Below are 16172 nucleotides of genomic sequence, written 5' to 3' on the forward strand. Positions count from 1 at the left end.
GATTGGTGATGGTGGTGGGGACTTTAGTCTGATCGCTCTCAGCAAACCAACCTATTATTGGTGGCCTTTTCTAGTACAGCTTTTTTTATCATGGCGATACACAAACCCTTTAACCACGTCAAGGTATCTCAAATCAAAAAGATATATACATACATACATATACCAAGGCACTTCCCCCAATTTTGGGGGTAGCCGACATCAACAAATGAAAAAAAAAAAAAAAAGGGGGGGGGGGGGACCTCTACTCTCTACGTTCCTCCCAGCCTGACAAGTGACTCAACCGAGTTCAGCTGGTACTGCTAGGGTGCCACAGCCCACCCTCCCCTGTTATCCACCACAGATGAAGCTTCATAATGCTGAATCCCCTACTGCTGCTACCTCCGCGGTCATCTAAGGAACCGGAGGAAGCAGCAGGGCCTACCGGAACTGCGTCACAATCGCTCGCCATTCATTCCTATTTATAGCACTCTCTCTTGCCTCTCTCACATCTATCCTATCACCCAGAGCTTTCTTCACTCTATCCATCCACCCAAACCTTGGCCTTCCTCTTGTACTTCTCCCATCAACTCTTGCATTCATCACCTTCTTTAGCAGGCAGCCATTTTCCATTCTCTCAACATGGCCAAACCACCTCACCACATTCATATCCACTCTAGCTGCTAACTCATTTCTTACACCCGTTCTCACCCTCACCACTTCGTTCCTAACCCTATCTACTCGAGATACACCAGCCATACTCCTTAGACACTTCATCTCAAACACATTCACTTTCTGTCTCTCCATCACTTTCATTCCCCACAACTCCGATCCATACATCACAGTTGGTACAATCTCTTTCTCATATAGAAAAGATATATATATATATATATATATATAAAATTTATATATATATAAAATTTATATATATATATATATATATATATATATATATATATATATATATATATATACACTCATTTTCACACTATATCCATTCAAGTACATTGCGCACTGACACCACCCCTCTGAAAGTACCCTAGGTCGCAGTGCAGCAGATCGCGAGACAGGGGCGTTTTCAATAGGCTACCATACTTAACGTTTATGAACTGAAGATATTTACGAATCATAGTAAAAAGGTGTTGGGTTTTTCAATCCCACCTCCTGGAACTTGTAGAGAAATCTTAAGAGGTTGTACCATTAAGGAATCGGTTGGAACCTATAGTTTATCTGTTAAACATTCAGTTTAGTACTTGGCATTTAGTCAACTCTAGTGGGTCATATGGGGGATGGAGTAAGGCCTTGGACTACCGATTTGCATTTAAATGAAGAGAAAAGACTAATGTTGTCCTGCGTGGTTCAGTTTAATTATTTTCCTAAATAGTGGGCAATATCATAGGAAAACAAAGGTTGCAGTCTCTTCAACATTTGTTCTTTAACTGAAGTTGAACCTGTTTTGCAGAATGCTTCCTCAACATGCTAGAGAGAGAGAGAGAGAGAGAGAGAGAGAGAGAGAGAGAGAGAGAGAGAGAGAGAGAGAGAGAGAGAGAGAGAGATAGGGTGTGCATTCATTTATTGGCAGTCTATAGTCATTGGTATTAAAATAAGGTTGAAACGTTACTCGTGAATGGCAGAAGCAAGTGACAGTGATAATGCTTTAGAGACTGCCTATAAATACATCAGCGCCCAAGCTAGGACAAGGGGGGCCAGGCGATGGCTGCTGATGACTCATCAGGTAGACCTATAGGTTCCCCCAAAGGCCCCATCTGTAGCTCACAAGAATAGCTAGGCTGCAGACATTACAAGAAATTATCGAGCTTGTGCATGTCTCGGACTCCAGTCCAGCAGATAGCTAGGCAGGGTCGTTTGTCAATAGGCTACCATAATGATAATCATAGCGTTTATGAACCGAAGGTGTTTCGTATTCGTTGTACCAACCGTGTGTCACACAATTGTACATAATTCCTTTTGTATATATTATGCTTGTATCTTCGCTCTTCCCTCGCGCTAAAACGAACCTGAAAATTCATGTCTGCTTTTCTCCTCTGTAACATTGTCAATATTTGAACATGAAAATTCTTGTTGCTTTGAGATTTTGAATATAAAGGAGAGTGTTCTTTAATAAACAACTCAGTTGATTGCATCCTGCCTTTGAGTCATAACCTCTCTCTCGGCACCGTCACATCGTTGTCAGTGACCATTCCATTTGCTGTCCTTTATTATCAAAGTTGCTGAAGTTCAATGACCAAACCATAATACTTACTATACTTAATTTTTTTTTTCAATGAGCCAGATTTGCACAGACTGGAAGCGGTGCCCTTTTAGCTCGGAGAAGTTTCCTGATCGCTGATTGGTTGGACACGATAATTCTAACCAATCAGCGATCAGGAAACTTTTCCGACCTGAAAGGTCACCGCTGCGAGTCTGTGCAAATCTGCCTCGCTAAAAAGAATTGACTATAGAATCCATTTTAGAACTTAAACTAAAGGGGTACTTAGTTGAGCACAGACCTCCGCCGCGGCAGCTTATTTCTCGACCTTGACCTGTGACCTTAGCATGTATTAATTGGCGTGGATTTTCACATACTCAAATATGAACTAAGTCTCAGTGACAACGATGTCCAAACTTATGGCTGATCAAGTGAATTGGAAATTTTGCTTGACTGTGACCTTGACCTTCCAAAATTTAATGATTTCCAGCTTTTTACATAACAGTTAATCCATGCAAGTTTCATTACGATAAAAAATTGTGGCCAGGAAGATGTTCACAAACAAACAAACACAAATAAAAAACACACAAACAGGGGTGAAAACATAACCTCCTTCCAACTTCGTTAGCTGAGGTAATGAGTTCTTCCTAACTGTCGCCATGATATGGCTGCCTTTACTTCGTTGCCAGTTTGCGCAGGTAAATTTATCAAATCTTGATTGACAATGGAATAAAGCTGATGGGTCTATCCTTTTAATGTTAGAGTTATCATTTAGTTTTCCGTAGAGTTTGATAACTATATTTGTGGTTCGTGACGAAGAAAACGAGATTTCTTTCCATTTAGATGATTGGGTGAACTGTCATAGTTCAGTGTAACAGAAAATGGGAAAAGATAAGATTTACACAATGCCGTTATTAACCGGACTGGTTTGGATATAGTAAGATTTAAAACATTCTATAGTCAATTTTTTTAGCGAGGCAGATTTGCACGGACTCGCAGGGGTGTCCTTTTAGCTCGGAAAAGTTTCCTGATCGCTGATTGGTTGAACAAGATAATTCTAACCAATCAGCGATCAGGAGACTTTTCCGAGCTAAAAGGTCACCGCTGCGAGTCTGTGCAAATGCACCTCATTAAAAGAAATTGACTATAGATTTCTTTCCATTTAGATGATTGGGTGAACTGTCCTAGTTCAGTGTAATAGAAAATGGGAAAAGATAAAATTTAGACAACGCTGTTATTAACCGTACTGGTTTGGATATAGTAAGATTTAAAACATTTTAGTACCTTGATTGTGGTATTATTCTCCGGCACTGTTTTCCAGTTACTCCATTATGTTGATATATACATTTTCCCATTTTTCTGATCTTTGTATTGCGCGCAGATCTTCCCAGACAATACGATCTACAAGGTAGTATTAGGCAAACTGTTAAACTAATATCCTTGTCTTGCCATATGACCGTTCAATTAATTACTGTATTGCTGAAATTTGTCTGATATTACCAAAATAAGGGAATTATCTTCTTTATTGATGACGCAGCAGAATTAAAATTTGGTGCAAATATTTTGTTATTTATGTATTTTTTTTTTTTACTGTTTTTTAACTTATTCTCTACTACTCATACACTGTTAGTTTACTTTTTCTCTTAGGCCCGTTGCTACTTACTATGCCTACGATGGCTATGAATTCATGATATTCGTTAACCTCTGCATAAAAGTATAAATATTTAAACTTGAGAGATGAAAACAGAATTGCGAAAAAAATATTGTTTAAAATATCAAGTAGCTGATATATATATATATATATATATATATATATATATATATATATATATATATATATATATATATATATATATATAATTTTTCGTGCAGTATACAAAACTACGATAAATTACTTCTTTGGTGATAAACACATTGCATTTTTCTTCAAGCAAGCTGTTACATAATGAGGCAGTTAGTCTCCATGAATTTGGAAGCCTTAAATTCAATAACCCAATCTTCTCTGGGACCTAATTTGCATAACGTGATCTTTTTAAAATAAAAAAAAAAAAACTTTTTGAAAAGTAGGATTATGTTGAAACTCATTGTTTCTTATATTAAGAATATAACTATTTTTTATAGTACAAAATATGTATGTATATAATACATTATTTTTATTCATTGCTTCCAACGATTTGGAATTTACTCAATGGAATGGAACTAGATCCAAGGGCAGATTCAACGTGGTGTGTTTTATCTGAAAAAAAGGAAAAGATGGATAGATTCAGGAAAATAATGAAATTATATGTATCGAAAATCTGATTTGGTATTTGATAATAATTCCTTTGGTAAGAATTTAATGGTATAATTTGAAAGATAGAAATTTCTGCAAGCACGCATACATACACATATGGACACACACACACACTATATATATATGTATATATATATATATATGTATATATATATATATATATATATATATATATATATATATATATATATATATATATATATATATATGCCGTTACTAGTCCACTGCAGAGCAAATGCCTCAGACATGTCCTTCCATATATATACGAATATATATATATATATATATATATATATATATATATATATATAAATATATATATATATATATATATATATATATATATATATATATATATATATATATACAGTGAGAAAGATATATTCCACTAACTAACCTGGATCATCGTATTATTGAAAATGGATGTCTCCCTTAAGAACGAGAACCAGCACGACGATGCCAGCAATGATCGCCATCACTACCAAGACGGTGCAACACTGCGAAAGAGAAAACTTACGTTAAAAACTTCATGAATCAAATGTGTTAGCATAACTGAGATGGCTCATTTGGTAATGTCCCTGCGTTGCGCTCGCCGGACTGGGGTTCGAGTCGCGCTCAAACTCGATAGTTACTTAGTGTCTGCAACCTCACCATCCTTGTGAGGTAAGGATGGGTGTTTGGAGGAGCCTACAGGTCTATCTGCTGAGTCTTCAGCAGCCATTCCATTGCCTACATCTCCCTGGTCCTAGCTTGGGTGGAGAGGAGGCTTGGACACTGATCAGATGTATATATGGTCAGTCTCTAGGACATTGTCCCTCGCCTCTGCCACTCATGAGCGGCCTTTAAACTCAAGGGGGCCGAACGCCGGGTAAATAAATGCCCCTTCCCGTAGTAAATGAAAATGCGTATTGAATTAGACAACTAATAGTACGTGTTATATACTAGCGGCGATTTATTGTATTGAGACCCGAATTGTACTATGATTTGGGAAATCGAATTTATGTGTATTGTTCTTTATGGTGCTTATTATTATTATTATTATTATTATTATTATTATTATTATTATTATTGTTATTATTATTATTATTATTATTATTATTATTATTATTATCACGTAATTTGATCCCTTATTTATTAACTATGTCACCTTATATTACAGGCTCTTTCATTGTTTTTTTTTCACTAATGCTTATTTTAACGAAAATTGTTGTCATTTGAAAATTTATTTCCATTCCATTTTTTTTATTTACTGCATATTTTTATTGCGATATTTAGACATGCAGAAACATATTCATATATACAACATTTTAAAACACGAACGTACGTAAGAGTTAAGAAAAGAATTGCCGATGTTTCGAAGATTTCGTTCACGAATATTAATATTATTGGACATGAAAAATCAAGATGGGGGATCCCCTTTATTTACAGCATAAATTCCCTTCTCACCTTGACTATTTCAGTTGTGTGTATATATATATATATATAAATATATATATATATATATATATATATATATATATATATATATATATATATATATATATATATATATATATAGTATCCAGTGATACTTTGCAACTGCATAGATGTTTATGTCAGAGCAACAAACAGTCTTGGCTTTTGTTTTTAAAATTGTAAACTAGAAAGGTATGTGAGGACTTTCAATTTTCTTACAACAAGATTTGCAGTTTTCAATTTTTGGTTCATAAGAAGCATTAACCATAACCTGGACCTATAGCCTACATGAACGGATAAAGATTTCCTTGTATGACCGAGACCGGATTCCCAGGGTTAGGTTTTGACAATAAACTCCTTGTTTCTCACTTAGCTAATTTAAAGGGCAAAATCTTTCCATCGGTCGGATGTTATCGCCCATACTGCATGTGAGGCTGATCACAAACAGCTGATTAGATTATACAAGGCATTACTCCTGTGTAAATTGACTGAGTGCGAAGTGATTACATTAGCCTCCCCCCCCCCCCTCCCTCCTTCTGAATAAGACCTGAGAATTTGAGCCATAAAGGTTTAAAGGCCGCTTATGAATGGCAGTGGCAAGGGACAGTGACGTTACCCTAGCACGTAGGAGAATGTCCTAGAAACTGTCCCTATTACATACGATCAGCGCCCAAGCCCTATCTCCACCCAAGCTAGGACCAGGGAGGGCCAGGCAATGGCTGCTGATGACCTGGGAGAGAGACCTATAGGCTCCCCCAAACCCACCCCCAATCCTTACCTCACAAGGTTAGTGAGGTTGCAGCGACCAAAGGCACTAACGGGTTGGAGCGGGACTCGAACCCTAGTCTGGCGATCACTAGTCAGGAACGTTACCACATAATCCACCACAACCCATAATGCCCAAATAAAGATACCCATCGAAGTATTCCTGCTATTGAGAGTTTCCTTTTTTCTTTATCTCCTCTATAAAGGGTTATGGTGGCCTATTGGAAACGTTCCCTGCCTGGCGATCTGCTGGCCTGGGTTCGAGTCACGCTCAAACTCAGTAGTTACTTGTAGTGTCTGCAACCTCATCCTCCTTGGTAGGTAAGGATGGGGGGCGGGCGGGGTTTGAGGGAGCCCATAGCTCTACCTGCCATTGCCTGGCTCTCCCATGTCCCAGCTTGGGCGTTAATGATATGTGTATATGGTCATAGGGTCAGTCTCTAGGGCATTGTTCTGATAGCTAGCACGTGGCCTTTCTCAAGCTCTTGTATTTTATTTGAGTGAGAAAAATTGATTATAAAATATTGAAATATATTTTCTGTCTTTTGAGTATTCCAGCATCTTTCTTTGGTAGTTTCCAGAACAAGATTTTTTATTTAGGTTTTTAATATAAAGAAGTATATATATTAAGTAAAATAATACGTGTCATTTTCTTGAAGCATGCGTCTCTTCATAGAAATGAGTGAGTGCAAAGATAATATAGAATTTGAGTTTAGAGGTATTTTTCTTCATGTCGCGAACAGTTGCCTTTCAAGCATGTCTCCAATAGTCACTGATATAAATTCTAAATCACCCAAGAGATACTTTTATACTTCTTTTATTATTATTATTATTATCATTATTATTATTGTTGTTGTTGTTATTGTTATTAGTATTATTTCAGTCGTAGATATTCAATAGTAATAAGAATCGTGTATTTTTTTGTTGTTGAATATTCAATTTAGAGGAGTTGATTTCTTCTAGGTCCCCGCACACATTTATATTCAAGCAAATGAAAGAACATTGCTCTAGCAAGCATGAAATTATCCTAGAGACTGACCATATGATCAGTGCCTAAGTTCCCCTCTCCACCCAAGCTAGGACCAGGGAGGGCAAGATAATGGCTGCTTATGACTCAGCAGGTAGACCTATAGACACCCCAAACCCGCCAACCTTAGCTCACAAGGGTGATGGGGTTGCAGACACCAAAGTAACTATGGAGTTTGAGCGGGACTCGAACCACAGTCCAGCAAGAGTCAGCAGGAAAGACCGCACCTTTTCAGATCGGCTTTTTTTTTTTCCTTTTTTTTTTTTTTTTTTTTTTCCAAAATTAAATCACTTTTAACCTGTTGAAAACCTAAACTTATACATTTTTTTTTTCCATTCGACACTGCAGAGATATTTGATAACCTCAAAAGACTGGTTTACTTACGATACTGATTATATAATTTTGACACTGCAGAGATATTTAATAACCTCAAAAGATTGGTTTACTTACGATACTTATTAAAGAATTTTGAAAACAGCACCAGCGGTCTCTGCAAAAACAACAGCAGCAACACTGTCTGCAATTGCAGCAGTTGTAACAGCATCTTTCGCAAAGCATTCTCCGTATGCGGTTCGAAGGTTCCTTCACTTGAATTTCAACAAACAGGAATGATTCAGGAGCGTTGCACACAAGTAGACGTTGTGATTATAACAGCTCATTGGAAAAATGGGGTAGAATACAATGTGATAAGATTTATCTCTTCATTGTTTTTTTTCATCAGTCGTGTTGAGAATGATAAGATTAAGTCTAATTAAAGAATATATATATATATATATATATATATATATATATATATATATATATATATATATATATTATATATATATATATTATATATATATGTATATATATATATATTATATATGTGTATATATATATATATATATATATATATATATATATATATATATATATATGTATGTGTGTGTGAATACATCTCTATATATATGTATATGTTTACATATATCATGTATATAACAACAACAACAAATGCAGCTGTTTCTAGTCCACTGTAAGATAAAATCCTCAGATATGTCCTTAATCACATCTGGGGTTTGGCCAGTTTTCATCACCACGTTGGCCACTGCCGGTTAGTTATGGGTGGCCCTGACTTGTACAAGTTTGCTGATGATGGCGATATGCAAACCCTTTCACCACGTTTAAGGTATCCTTACTGAGAAAGGATATATATATATATATATATATATATATATATATATATATATATATATATATATATATATATATATATATATATATATGTATGTATGTATGTATATTCAGTACATACACACATTGAGGAAGGGCGAGTAGTTTATAGATATGATGGATGGAAACATACCGATGTTAAAAGGAAAATAGAAGTGAATTGAGAATTTACAAGATTACAGTGTCCCTTGGGTTTAACAAGTAGCGTTCGAGGGTGCAGGCTCCTAGTAGTGATAGGGAATAAAGCAAAATTGGATTGGATTGGATAAGGATAGGGAAGTGGGGAATATGGGGGAAAGGAAGAGTACCCTTGGATACAATCCAGTTTATAGCCCGAAGGCAGGTATTGGGGATGGGAAAGAATAAGAAAAAAGGGAGAAAGAGAAGTACAGGAGAAGAATAAAAGAGAGGGGCAGACCGTCCTGCGATGTTAGATAGTATTAGAAGCCGTTTGAGAAAAGTGTACCAACCGTGTGTCACACGATCGTACATAAATTATTTTGTATATATTATGCTTGTATCTGCGCTCTTCCCTCGCACTAAATAGAACCAGAATAAACATGTCTGCGTGTTTCCTCTCTAACATTGTCTGTTTCTCGAACATGAAAATTCCTGTTGCCTTGAGGTTTTATATATAAAGGAGAGTGTTCTTTAATAAAGTTACTCAGTTGATTGCATCCTGCCTTTGAGTCATAACCTTGCTCTCGGCCGTCACAAAAGAAAAGACAGGCAGGGAGAGGAAAGGTTTTTTTGGTTCAATGTCTAGCCCTTGCTGCAGGAGTCTGCTTTTCTGACACCTATTTTGATGGGTAAAAAAGGTATGATTGTTGAAAAATTATGATGTTTAAAAACAAAATGCAAGTTGAAATAATGAGAAAAAGAAGTTTCATTCAAATGGGGAAGGTGATGAAGTTATCTATAGGTTAATTCGAGCAAGGACTTATGGAATGAAAATCTGTAATTAATGGAAATAAATTCAATGACAAATATTGATGAGAAAATAGATTCTTGAAAAAGAAAAGAAAAACCAGATATTGAAAATAATGCATTGAGTATTTTGGCGAGTTGTTTAAATTTTGAGTAATATGGGTTTGATCGATAGTGTTACAGAATGACTGATGGGTAATGACTTAGCGTGTTTAAATTTGGAGAGTTTGATATGTTTTTTTTTTGTTTTTTTTTTTTTTTGGGGGGGGTTGCTTTACTAGTTTCCAATAAGGCTCCAGATGTTTTCTCTATCTATATATGTAGGTATAAAGACAGGAACTATTAAAATCCTTTATACCAATATAGCTGTATTGATAACAAACCAAATTTTTAAAATAAAATCAGAGCAAAACGCATAAATAAAATTTCATAGTAAACAGAATAAAGAAAATCGTAAAATCCATTTATCCTAAAATTAATATATAATAAGAATTTTGTCAATGACATACCAATAATAATTTTTCCTTCGATAATTTTTTTTTTTGGGTGGGGAGGGTTATTTTGTAGAAAAAAAAATTTTGGTTACGTAAATTACTGATTTTTTCCATCATATTTTATTTTTTGGGAAGATTTTTTATATTACTGAAATCATGAATGATTAGACGCAAATGTTACATTACCAAAATGCAATTACTATAGTCAATTTTTTTTAGTGAGGCAGATTTGCACCGACTCGCTGGAGTGCCCTTTTCGCTCGGAAAACTTTCCTGATCACTGATTGGTAGGAAGTATTCGGACAAAAATGCTTCCGACCAATCAGCTATCAGGGAACATCTCATAGCTAAAAGGGCACCCGTGCGAGTCTGTGCAAATCTGCCTCACTAAAAAGAATTGACTATAGTATCCATAAACCTACCTAGGCATACAAGCCAAAGGTATCAGTGTGATAGATGTTAGTTTGAAAGTAGTTTAACCATTGAAGGTGTGGAAAAATAAAGTCGGGCCAAATTTATACAAGTTTTCGAACATGCTGTCATGGTTATTTGTCCATGAAGATCGCTTTGACATAAAATTTTTAATAGATGTTTTTGCTGTAGTTTAATGTTTATGTTACGAACGTTGTTAGTACCAGTAGTAGGTTAGTACCATTAGTACACCTTACACAGTGCACTGTAGGCATTCCTTCGGCCAATTGCATTATGTGCATCTACATTACTCCCTTTCCTGATGATTTCCACCATCTTAACTTTTATTTCACTTGAGCGCTGATTGGACAGTCAGGTCCCAACGCCGTGGAAATGTAGCCCAAATTCATTTATCTAATCTATATTTGTATCATTAAAGTAGTTTATAACAACTGATTAACTGATATGTCGATCTTGATTTGAAGCATAATTACAAGAAATTACACGCAAGCTGAGAGTTATATGTTTATTTATTCGTATATTGAATTACATATCCGTTTGTTTGTTTATTTATTTTCCGAGTATTTATTTTTTGCAATCATGTGCCAACACAACAATATATCAACATTGGATATTTAGAATGCTTTAATATACTGAAATAGCAACGGCCTTTTCGTGGTTTGATATGACTCGTGGTAAATTCACATTACAAATATTAATGACATTATGGATACAACAAGACACTGAGAAACTTTGCCAATAGTATTGATTCAGATGACTCATGAAAGTTTTCTGAAGGTCCTCTTGATTGATGTCTCGGGGTGTTCGCTGCTTGAGTCCTTTTATCTTTAACTAATCGTTCTTCCAGCTTCGCTTCTCTTCGGATCTTGGTCTTCAGTTTTCTTCACGCTCATCTGCCAGAGGAATAAGGTGTTTAATATCTTACATTTTAATGGATTATACACAAATGTGCACCCTGAATGACTTCCAGAGATATACGCCACTATAGTCAATTTCTTTTAGCGATGCAGATATGCACCGACTCGCAGCGGTGCCCTTTTAGCTCGGAAAAGTTTCCTGATCGCTGATTGGTTGGACGAGATAATTCTAACCAATCAGCGATCAGGAAACTTTTCCGAGCTAAAAGGGGTGCCCTTTTAGCTGCGAGTCGGTGCAAATCTGCCTCGATAAAAGAAATGGACTATAGTTACTTTCCTAACTGCTCTCTTCTCTTGCTTGAGGGTACTCTGGGGCACACTATTTTATCTAATTTCTCTTCCTCTTATTTAGTTTTTATAGTTTAAACAGGAAATATTTATTTTAATGTTGTTACTCTTAAAATATTTTATTTTTCCTTGTTTCCTTTCCTCACTGGGTTATTTTCCCTGTTGTGGCCCCTGGGCTTAAAGCATCCTGCTTTTCCAACTAGGGTTGTAGCTCAGCAATTAATAATAATAATGATAATAATAATAATGATAATAATATTGCCAAGACAGACTTGTAGCACACTTGTTGACCGAATGCCCCACTTTTACCACCTTAAGAAATTCATTTGTCCGAGGCTCGAGGTGAGGTTGGCAGGTTTATCCTTACCAAGATTCTTGGACTTGATGTGTCGTACTATGATAGCGGTATTTTTCGATTTATCTCAGAAGCAGGTCTTCTGAAAGCTATCTATCTTTCACAAGGACATCTTTACTTTTACTGTTTTAAATTGAATTTGCTTTTATTCTTTATTTATAACAGATGATATCGGCGGCAATTACCTTAGATGTCAGTATGACAGAAACTCTCAATCAATCAATCAATTATACCACACAATGAAATTCTATTACGTTCAAAAGGCTCAATACTACACAGTATTTTAGAAGTTTTATTTCAGCTGTGACCAAATTGTCGAATGATCTTCCTAATTAGGTAGTTGAATCGGTGGAACTTCAACAAAAGTTCAAACTTGTAGCGAACGTTTTTATGTTGAACAGGCTGACATAAGTCTCTTTTTACAGTTTATATATGAAAGATCTATTTTAATGTGGTTACTGTTCTTGTATTGTTCATTACTTTTCTTGTAGTTCATTTATTTCCTTTCATTACTGAGTTATTTTTCCTTGTTGGCACCCTTGGGCTTATAGCATCCTGCTTTTCCAACTAGGGTTGTAGCTTAGCTATTATTATTATTATTATTATTATTATTATTATTATTATTATTATTATTGATAATAATAATAATAATAATAATAATAATAATAATAATAATAATAATAATACCTTTTCTTGGTGACCTTAGCTGCCATACCTATATATTGGTAAGTTCCGTTTCCTTACTAGGTCGTGGGTCTTCCCTCCATCAATACCTCCCTAATTTAATCTGCCTCTCCACGAGTCACCACAAATATAGCGATATATCCAAACCTAACTTAACTGGTACGCCAAGTTCTTAACTGACGAGGCTTTGCCTATTCTAGACCGTAGTATTCAACCTGACCTAAAATGCTTTAACTACTAGGATTGCAGTTTGAGTATTGATAATAATAATTGTAACAGTAATGATAATGATAATAACCAATAATAAACGTTCAAGTTTAGTTGAATTTAAAACTGTTTCAGCTGTTACTTGGGACGTTTTACCTTACAATATTCTTTTTTCTCTCATACCTATATGCTGAGTTGTAATATATTTAATTCTGCGAAAAGTCCATATTTATACGCTACTTTTCATCAAGGAATTATCTCTCATACGCACTTATTCAGTATTACATGTGACGCTAAACGCTGACATTTCCCTTGTTTAGTTATATGTTCACAGACAGCTTCCCTAAAGCTTTTCCATAAAGCTTCTAATAGCATAATTGGACAAAGATTGACAATATTTCATTTAACTGATAACAGAGATTACGGTATGCATTAAAACGTATCGTTTGTTGATAGAAATTCTTCAGTGTGGAGTTATTACATTTTTTTCTCATAATGTAATATTCATGGCAATATACGTCGTTATATTGTTATTGTGTTTTTAGAAAATCTTTACTGTGGTATTATTACATTTTGTTTTATTCTTTCTCGTAATGTAATATTCATGATAATTTGGAGTCTTTTTTTTACCATTTGGTATATTTCTTTTCTCAACATAGGAGGTGCCTTTAGGGAGTTAACGTTCCGTTTTATTATTATTATTATTATTATTATTATTATTATTATTATTATTATTATTATTATTATTATTATTAGTTAAGCTACAACCCTAATTGGAAAAGCAGGATGCTATAAGCCCAAGGGGTAAAACAGGGAAAAGTAGCCCAGTGAGGAACGAAAATAAGGGAATAAATAAACTACAAGAGAATTAATGAACAATTAACATAACATTTTTTAAGAGCAGTAACAAGAGAGGTCTTTCATGAATGAAATATCAAAGGAGACTTATATCGGCCTGTTCAACACAAAAACATTTGCAACGAGTTTGAACTTTTGAAGTTCTACCGTTTCAACTACCTCATCAGGAAGATCGTACCACAACCTGGTCACATCTGAATTAAACTTCTAGAATACTGAGTAGTATTGAGGCTCATTATGGAGAAGACAAGATTATTAGAATTAACTGAATACCTAGTATTACGAACAGGGTGGTACTGTCCGGGAAGACCTGAAGGGTAAGGATAGCCAAAATTATGAAGATTCTTAAGCAACATACATAACAAACTAATTGAACGATGGTGTCAGAAATTGATATCTTGATCAGGAATAAGAAAATAACAAATCAAATATCCACTAGTTACGTAATCACTCATGAGATCAAAAAGGTCATAATAATAATTATTCAGGAAATGATGAAGAATTTTCACTTCCATTGATTTTAGGCCTTTCGCTAGGGTTATTAACCAGCTGGTATTTGCATACCCTCTTTTTTTAGGGTACACTCGGGCACACTATTCTATCTTATTTCTCCTCCTCGTGTTATGTTAAAGGTTTTATAGTTTATATAGGAAATGTATATTTCAATGTTACTGTTCTTAAAATATTTTATTTTTCCTTGCTTCCTCTCCCCACTGGGCTATTTTCCCTGTTGGAGCCCCTGGGCTTATAGCATCCTGCTTTTGCAACTAGGGTTGTAGCTTAGCAAGTAATGATGATAATAATAATAATAATAATAATGATAATAGTAATAATAGTAATCTATATATTAATACGATAGGTGTGTTATTTGTGTGTCACGCTTTAAAGAAAACGGAAATAATTTCATGGTATACTCGTGTGTCACGATAATAATAATAATAATAATAATTATAATGATAATAAAATGTAGACAATCCGACTTACCTCCACTAACTGAAATCGCCAGCGCTAGATTCCAAGACTGTTTGTTAGATACAGGATCAAGACGATGATTCCGGCTACGATTGCAAGTACAACCAAGCCGATGATGACCTAGAAAATAGAAGAGAGTAGGTTATCAACTTTAGTTTCTTTTGCTGGAGAGATGAACATCGCTGTCATCTCAAACTCTTTTTCCTCCTTGTAATGTTTTTCCCGTCTCCTATAAACCTTCATAGAAGCTGCATAATGCACGTGCATTTCATACATGCCTGAAACATTTATACAATGATATGATAAATTTTATTTATTCGCGTGTTTGCACGAGACTGCTCGCTTCTACGCGTTGAAGGAAGCAGAGAAAGGCGAGAGAAGTGATATGTATTTTTAAGATATACTTACTTAGACATGTCAGACAGAGACAGGGAAATGAGACGTGACATCACCGGAGGGGTTGAGAAATGGTTAATTCTGTGGATCCTTGTCATTTCTTTTCCGCCTTATTGTAAAAAAAAAACATATTTAAATGGATGCTTTTATCTATTCTCTCTCTCTCTCTCTCTCTCTCTCTCTCTCTCTCTCTCTCTCTCTCTCTCTCTCTCTCTCTCTCTCTCTCTCTCTCACGCGTGCTTTCGGTGCTTATATCAACTCTATTGTTAATAGATGTATAATTTTTTCTCTTCCAAGTAGTGATTATATCCTCTCTCTCTCTCTCTCTCTCCCTCTCTCTCTCTCTCTCTCTCTCTCTCTCTCTCTCTCTCTCTCTCTCTCTCTCTCGGTGCTTATATCAACTCTATTGTTAATAGATGTATAATTTTTTCTCTTCCAATTAGTGATTATATCCTTTCTCTCTCTCTCTCTCTCTCTCTCTCTCTCTCTCTCTCTCTCTCTCTCTCTCTCTCTCTCTTTGATAATAGAAAAATCTGTTTAAGCTTGCCATTGCATGTTTCATATGGTCATGTCGCTGTTAAGACCGTAAGCCTACTACAGGCAATTTCAAATAATTTCTTCCCCTTACTGCCTTTATTTCTATGGTTTTCTAAATATCGAGGCCATGTAAGGCTGTATGGTGAATACCATTGGCCTATACTACAGAAA

The 16172-nt window shown here is 35.3% G+C and overlaps 2 long non-coding RNA genes across 2 annotated transcripts in view; both read right to left on the reverse strand.

The window, feature by feature from the left end:
* Positions 1 to 4303: 4303 nt before the first annotated feature.
* LOC137659475 (uncharacterized) lies at positions 4304 to 8368 on the reverse strand. Its single transcript, XR_011047550.1, has 3 exons — positions 8176 to 8368; positions 4876 to 4975; positions 4304 to 4421 (listed from the first exon to the last, which is right to left on the reverse strand). It is a non-coding gene; the product is annotated as an uncharacterized lncRNA (long non-coding RNA).
* A 2911-nt stretch (positions 8369 to 11279) lies between these two features.
* LOC137659476 (uncharacterized) overlaps positions 11280 to 16172 on the reverse strand; it is a 9895-nt gene continuing 5002 nt past the window's right edge. The window contains exons 2-3 of the long non-coding RNA XR_011047551.1: positions 15081 to 15188; positions 11280 to 11680 (exon numbers count right to left, since the gene is read on the reverse strand). This is a non-coding gene — a long non-coding RNA (uncharacterized lncRNA). The remainder of the gene's footprint in view (positions 11681 to 15080; positions 15189 to 16172) is intronic.

Source organism: Palaemon carinicauda, chromosome 20 (assembly GCF_036898095.1).
Source record: "Palaemon carinicauda isolate YSFRI2023 chromosome 20, ASM3689809v2, whole genome shotgun sequence".
Classification (NCBI taxonomy): Eukaryota; Metazoa; Arthropoda; class Malacostraca; order Decapoda; family Palaemonidae; genus Palaemon; species Palaemon carinicauda.